Source organism: Fundulus heteroclitus, chromosome 3 (assembly GCF_011125445.2).
Source record: "Fundulus heteroclitus isolate FHET01 chromosome 3, MU-UCD_Fhet_4.1, whole genome shotgun sequence".
Lineage (NCBI taxonomy): Eukaryota > Metazoa > Chordata > Actinopteri > Cyprinodontiformes > Fundulidae > Fundulus > Fundulus heteroclitus.
In genome coordinates, this window is record NC_046363.1 from 17,945,781 (window position 1) to 17,951,827 (window position 6,047).

Sequence of the window (6,047 nt, forward strand, 5' to 3'; positions counted from 1 at the left end):
AAAAGAATAAGCTAAACAAATCCTTGCTTTCATACATTACAAACATACAGAAAGAGTGAGAATCATCACTGGGAATTCTGAGAAAGCTACAGCTTGAGGTCTCTGCTCTGACCTTTCTGACACTACAGCTAAAACAGAAAGCAGGGGGGGGGGGTGTTATGCCATAAGCTGGTTGAATATGCTTATTATTATTATTTATTATAATTTGGTATTATAATTTAAATAATAAATCATTCAACTCAAAATTCCGCTATAACAAATATAGTTCAAATGGTGGTGATGTCAGCTATAAGCTTGTAAGAATTTATACCACTAATGCATTAGTTAATTTGCTGTTATGAACTCATTTATGCTGGAATAAATGATCAGGTCGGACTGTTAACCGACGAGGTTTATCCAGAAGGCTGTGAGAACCCCAATGTAACTGCAATTAGAGTTTAAATCCTTATTCCTTATCACCATCCAATGATATGTCTCTGTATTAATATCAGATGTTAACTCCAAAGGAGGTTAGCTCTGAATTCTGAATAGCCCTGCAAATGTGAATTAGATTGAACACAAAACAATGTCTATTCCGCAGTCGTTGGTTTTATTGAACCAAAAGCAATTCCCTGTTACAGTAATTCTCTGATTCAACAACTTTGGAATTCTTACTCACTACTAACTAAAACATGCAAAATATATATATGGAAATAAAAGAACAAAACAAAAAATTAACAATGGATTAAAATGAGCGGTTAGCAGATCTTAACTCAACTCACAGTTGTTTAACACCGCCCTCGAAACATCGGCATTTGACGTATCAGCATTGACAGACAGAACAGCTTCGGGAATCTCACTGGACGCTTTGATGTCTTACCAAAAGCTAGTTCAGCTAAGCTCCCTACAGTCCAGATACACGTGACCCTCCCAAGATGGCTGCTACGATGACGTATGAGGGGAGGTCCTAATGACGTAACCACGCTTACACTGATGGGATAATGCCTCGCTTCCAGAGGGCGCAGCTAACTGGGAGTTTAAAGCAAAGCCCGCGACTTGAGCTCGGACAAAGAGATTAAATGATAAGAAGAAGCGAAAAGAGAGAGGGGGGAAAGCAGAAAAAAAAAAGATGAAAAGAACTGAAACAGTGACTCACGGCGGGGTTATTGATGAATCACAAATCACCACAGCAAAATCAATTGTAAAATGCATGCACATACAAAGAAAATGTTCAGCAAAATAATTCCAACTTCGTCGTGGAATAAAAGCATTAACCAACACCTACAAAGTTCTAACGCCTGCCCAGGCACTTCTAAACACCCTGTTGGTGAGACAGAAATAAAAGGGGAAACCCCGTTACTTTGAGATGCCTCGGGGCTGGTCCGGAGCGCTCCGAATAGTGGCTTTCTGGACGCGCCTTGACGAGTGCAGTTGTCCACAGGCTGCGGGACGGGGAAAAAGCTCCTTCGTTTCTTCCTCCGGGTTCACAGTCGCTTTGTTGGCCAGACAAAGCGGGGTCCTCTTCGATCACTGGGAGATACGGCGTCTCTCAGTCTTTTGATCAGAGGGAATTTAAAAGTACTTATTTTAGTCGACCTCCTGTTATGCAAAGCAGGGAATAACCGTTGTGTCGAAACAATCTCGGTCCAGCGAGATACTCGAACACGTGGTGTGGGATTACCCCAACGGAATCAGCTGTGTGTGTGTCTTCTCGGGTTGGCTAAAGCCAGGGAAGAAGGAAGATTGTCGTGTGTGATCGGGTTTTATAGCCATCACCATAGCAACCTTATCTTGATCGGCGGCCATTTTGCCGTGTTGCGTGATGGGAGTTGGTGGCCATTTTGACCACATGAGTTGGTGGCCATTTTGACCACATTGCATCATGGGTAACGCAGTCCGTTACGTCCTGAATTGATGCCGTTTTTGTCACGTCTGAACTGGCACAACAGGGGAATCACAGTGGAGGCTGTGTGCTGTAGAGAAATTGTGTGTGTGTGTGTGTGTGTGTTTGTCTGTGATCTGTCCCAGATAGCCCTTGCAGCCATTAGTCTTTGATAATGATGGAATGTTATCTGGAAATTCAGTGTGCTCTGTTTCAAGGTCACACATGTCAGATGTCACAGTGCATCTTTTTTACATAACATCCAGGCAAAATTGATTGCAGGGGAGTCGGTTTAGATAACATTTGTTTTGAACAGGCAGACTCTTGTTTTTCTGTCTGCCTTGAGGTCTCACCGGTACAAGTCAATGGTGATTCCAAAACAGCCAAAATTGTGGTCATTCTGCCAGGGTCCAGCTTCCAGCTTCCTCCGAGATCGTTACAATCCTGCTAGCAAGTTCAGGAACCACAGCTGGCCTGCAGTTCTGCTTACACAGCATTTCAGTCTGAGTGCTGTATACTTCACATAGTTCAGGCAGCCTTGACATGCGCCGAAACAGCAGCCGACGTTTTCACAATTTCTTGATACTCTAGGTAACCACCTGCTCCAAAAAGCAGAAATCCTGCTATCAGAAATCTAATTTTTAAACCCATTTTCATCATTTTCGACAGACAAAATGGACAGACACGGTCTTCCTCCCACCGCCTGTCCTGCTGCATATGTTCTGTCGGGCACGAGGGCTCGTTGAGAAAATTTGATCAATGGCGTTGAGAGTCCAGCTAACCAGATCCATAATCTAGATCCATAATTCTTTAACATTTAGAAGAAAAATCTTAGTAAAATCTGATTTATTAAACTCTTGAGTTTCCACCAAAGTTAGTTGTTTTTCAGTCTGAGTTGCAGCCCACATCCCACTCACTGAGTGACCATCAGAGGTTGGTTCTGCCTTGTTCCACCCACCTACTGGGTTTTAACCATACTAGGTTTCCAGAGCTACGCTCACCTTTCCCCTCCCAGAGTCTGAAAAGAAAAAAGAGAGAGAGAGAGAGCTTATTGAACTAAAAATGCATGCTTATCTAATGTTTAGGGAAAGATAATACATTAAATTCCAATGTCCTATGTCACAGCAATTAATAGTTAATGAAATAGTTTCAACTTTTTAAATGATCTTGCTTTGTTTGCAAAATAACGAAGCACAGAGTGCATTATTGAATGGCTCCAAACGTGCAGGGGCCTCTTTCGACACCGCAGCATTAAAGAGGGTTGAAGAAGTGATAAAAAAAGTGGATCAGAAAAGAAATTGTGTGAAATTCGATGTAATGAATTTTGAGCCAATCCATGTTAAAATAATGCTCTTTCAATTGAAATACTTAATATAAGTATTAATTTATTATGAAACAAATAAGTCTGATGTTTAAAGGATAAACCTTGGACTGAATAGCCATAACCATTTAAATAAATAGATTTTTTTTTCCCGTGACAGAGGCTGTACATTAAAAAGTGTGTTATCTTTAGTGGGAGAAAACTGTACGATTTTTAATGAACAACTTATTACAGCAAGACCTACATACTTTTAGTTCAGAGCAACTATTTCCTAACTACTCTCAGCCATTTTGTCTTGATGTTCATGAAAATAACAGATTGGAAAATATCTTTTTTAAAAGAGAGAGAGAGTGGGTGATCAACAGACAGAACAATTTTGTTGTATTACAGTTCAAAGCTGGATAATGTTGAAATAAGACATCCTGTATAAAGCATATATCAGCAAGGCATTGCAAAACACTTCACAATACAATAAATAACCAAACCATTGTGCACACTGATCACGGAGATTGTCTAAAATCTGCACAAACTCAGAATTAATTTAATCTTGCCTATAGCTTTATTTAATCTGAGATCCTCTTCAAGTGGGACAATGAATGTCATTCCACATGAGATACTAACAGGAAAGAAAATGTCGATTTACAACTGCACCTTCTTACCGCCTCTGTTTTTATACAATATTAATATCAGAATGAATATGTGAACCAACTAATAATACAATGAATATTTCTCAACTGGTCACAGAGATCCTCAACATAGAGGAAGATCATAATACCTAATTTGCGGAAGAGAGAAACTAGGCTCCAAGGAAGGTCAATAAGCTACATATGTTTTCTCCCAGGTGGAAGGGGCCATACAGGGCAGCAGAGGTAACATCACATTGTGTAAAGGTTTGGTTGACTAAAAAAAGATAAAGCAACTGTCCATGAAACAGATTGTGCACAGAGTAAAGACCCTACGCAGAGACATTTGACTGAGGTCCGGACTGACTTAAGAACCTCGTTGACTGACAGACAACTCTCTGACAGACGACTCCACTGTGGAGATTAACTTTTTATTACTGGAGCACCTTACTAATAAAAGAGTCCTCTCTCGGCTCATCATAATACCAATTTTACAGTGGGAAGTCTAACAAATGAAAGCAAGCCAGTGTTCACTCTTCTATTCCTGTATCTATCTTCTCTATCACTCAACCATGTCAAACGGGAATTGTGCAATTAAAATTTTGTCATGTGAATGGTAAGTGGCTCGTACTTGTATAGCGCTTTCTCAAATCCGACGACCCCAAAGCGTTTGTTTTTTTGACGTGGCTGCAGATTGAAGACACAAAATGCTTAGGAATAGATTGGGGATATCAGTCTGGCCATAAATCTGAAAATAGACTCATTCTCTTCTGACCAGGGGGGAGATTGTACTCATTTAGCACACACCCAAAAAGATCCAAAAAAGACAGCTTCTGGCCTTTATGTCTTTGCATCTTATGAGTCAGGAAGTGATATTTAAATTTGTGTTAGAATAAAAGTAGTAGTTAATGAAAAGGACCCCTTTCCTGTTGTAAATCCCTCCTCCACCCACTCTACAAAACAAACAGGAATAGCTAGATTGGGTAGAAGCAGCGACAGCAGACGATTTGTACAGTTTGCTCCATGCTCAGACAAGCCTTACTCACAGTGACGTTACCCTTTTCTGGGAAGGAGACTTATTTCCTGATGCAACTATACATAACTGAGAATCCTAGGGATTCCTGTAAACACCTAGACGTCCCCTCCAAAATTTCCTCACAACTCCTGGTAAAAATCATACCTGCTAAGTGAGACAAAAGGCCATTGACTCATATTTTGGTAGATAGCGGATGCCTGGTGTGTTATTACAATCAGTGTCACTAACTAGGTTAATGCTACTAAACTTATAAATTCAAGAGTTGCAATGAATAAAAATTTGGACAGAAATAATTATGTTAAATTAAATATTCAAAAACTCAGCAATACGACTAAAATATATTGTTGCTGGATTACATGAACAATAAGCGGCAACCTCTGATGGTTTAAAAAAAAAACACATATGTTGTTTAAGAATATTCCCGCATATATGTGTCCCACCTCAGGACAATATTGACTGGTCATTTTATAATAAATATGTAACCTGCGGGTCAGTGGGATAACTGCCAAGTGGAATAAAAAAATCTAAAGTTAATATGCAACTTAATTAGCTGATAGTGGGAGATCTTAACCAGAACTTTTAGCTTACAAAAACAGAAAAAGGAACAAGTAAATTAAAGTAGCAAAACCTTTTTTAAAAGTGATGAACATATGCAACCCGACCAACATCATTTATTTACTGTGCTAAGGAGCAGAGCCGGTATAAAATATTTTGGTGATGACAAAAGAGACAAAGCAGCTGTTTGTTACATCCTCTAATGATTAAATAAATATAATTACCATTTATTCTAATGACTAGACATAAAACCAGACAAATCTTGCAAAGTACTTGTTTATGATTATGTTATACTGCTGTACTTTGTATGTGGAGATATATCTGACATTTTTTTTACTTTAAAAATAGCATTTGTGGACAAGGTCTAAGGGAAACATTCTCACTTCTGTAGGGATGTATTTTCTTTTCAAACGTTACTTGTTTCAGACAGGTTTCTTTCCTGCAATGCTTGATGCTAATAGCTGAATCTTTGTTTATGGTCCTGTTGCTAGAGCTCACAGAGGATCAAGAAAAGTAGAAGATGAAGAAGTGAACCTGCTGGCACTTCAATAGGTACTTTATCAACAGATTCTACTAAAATAGGTTTTGGTAAAGGTAATATAGAAAATGTTGGGCTGATCAAGAAGTCAATGCTTCAAAACCAAAGACGCA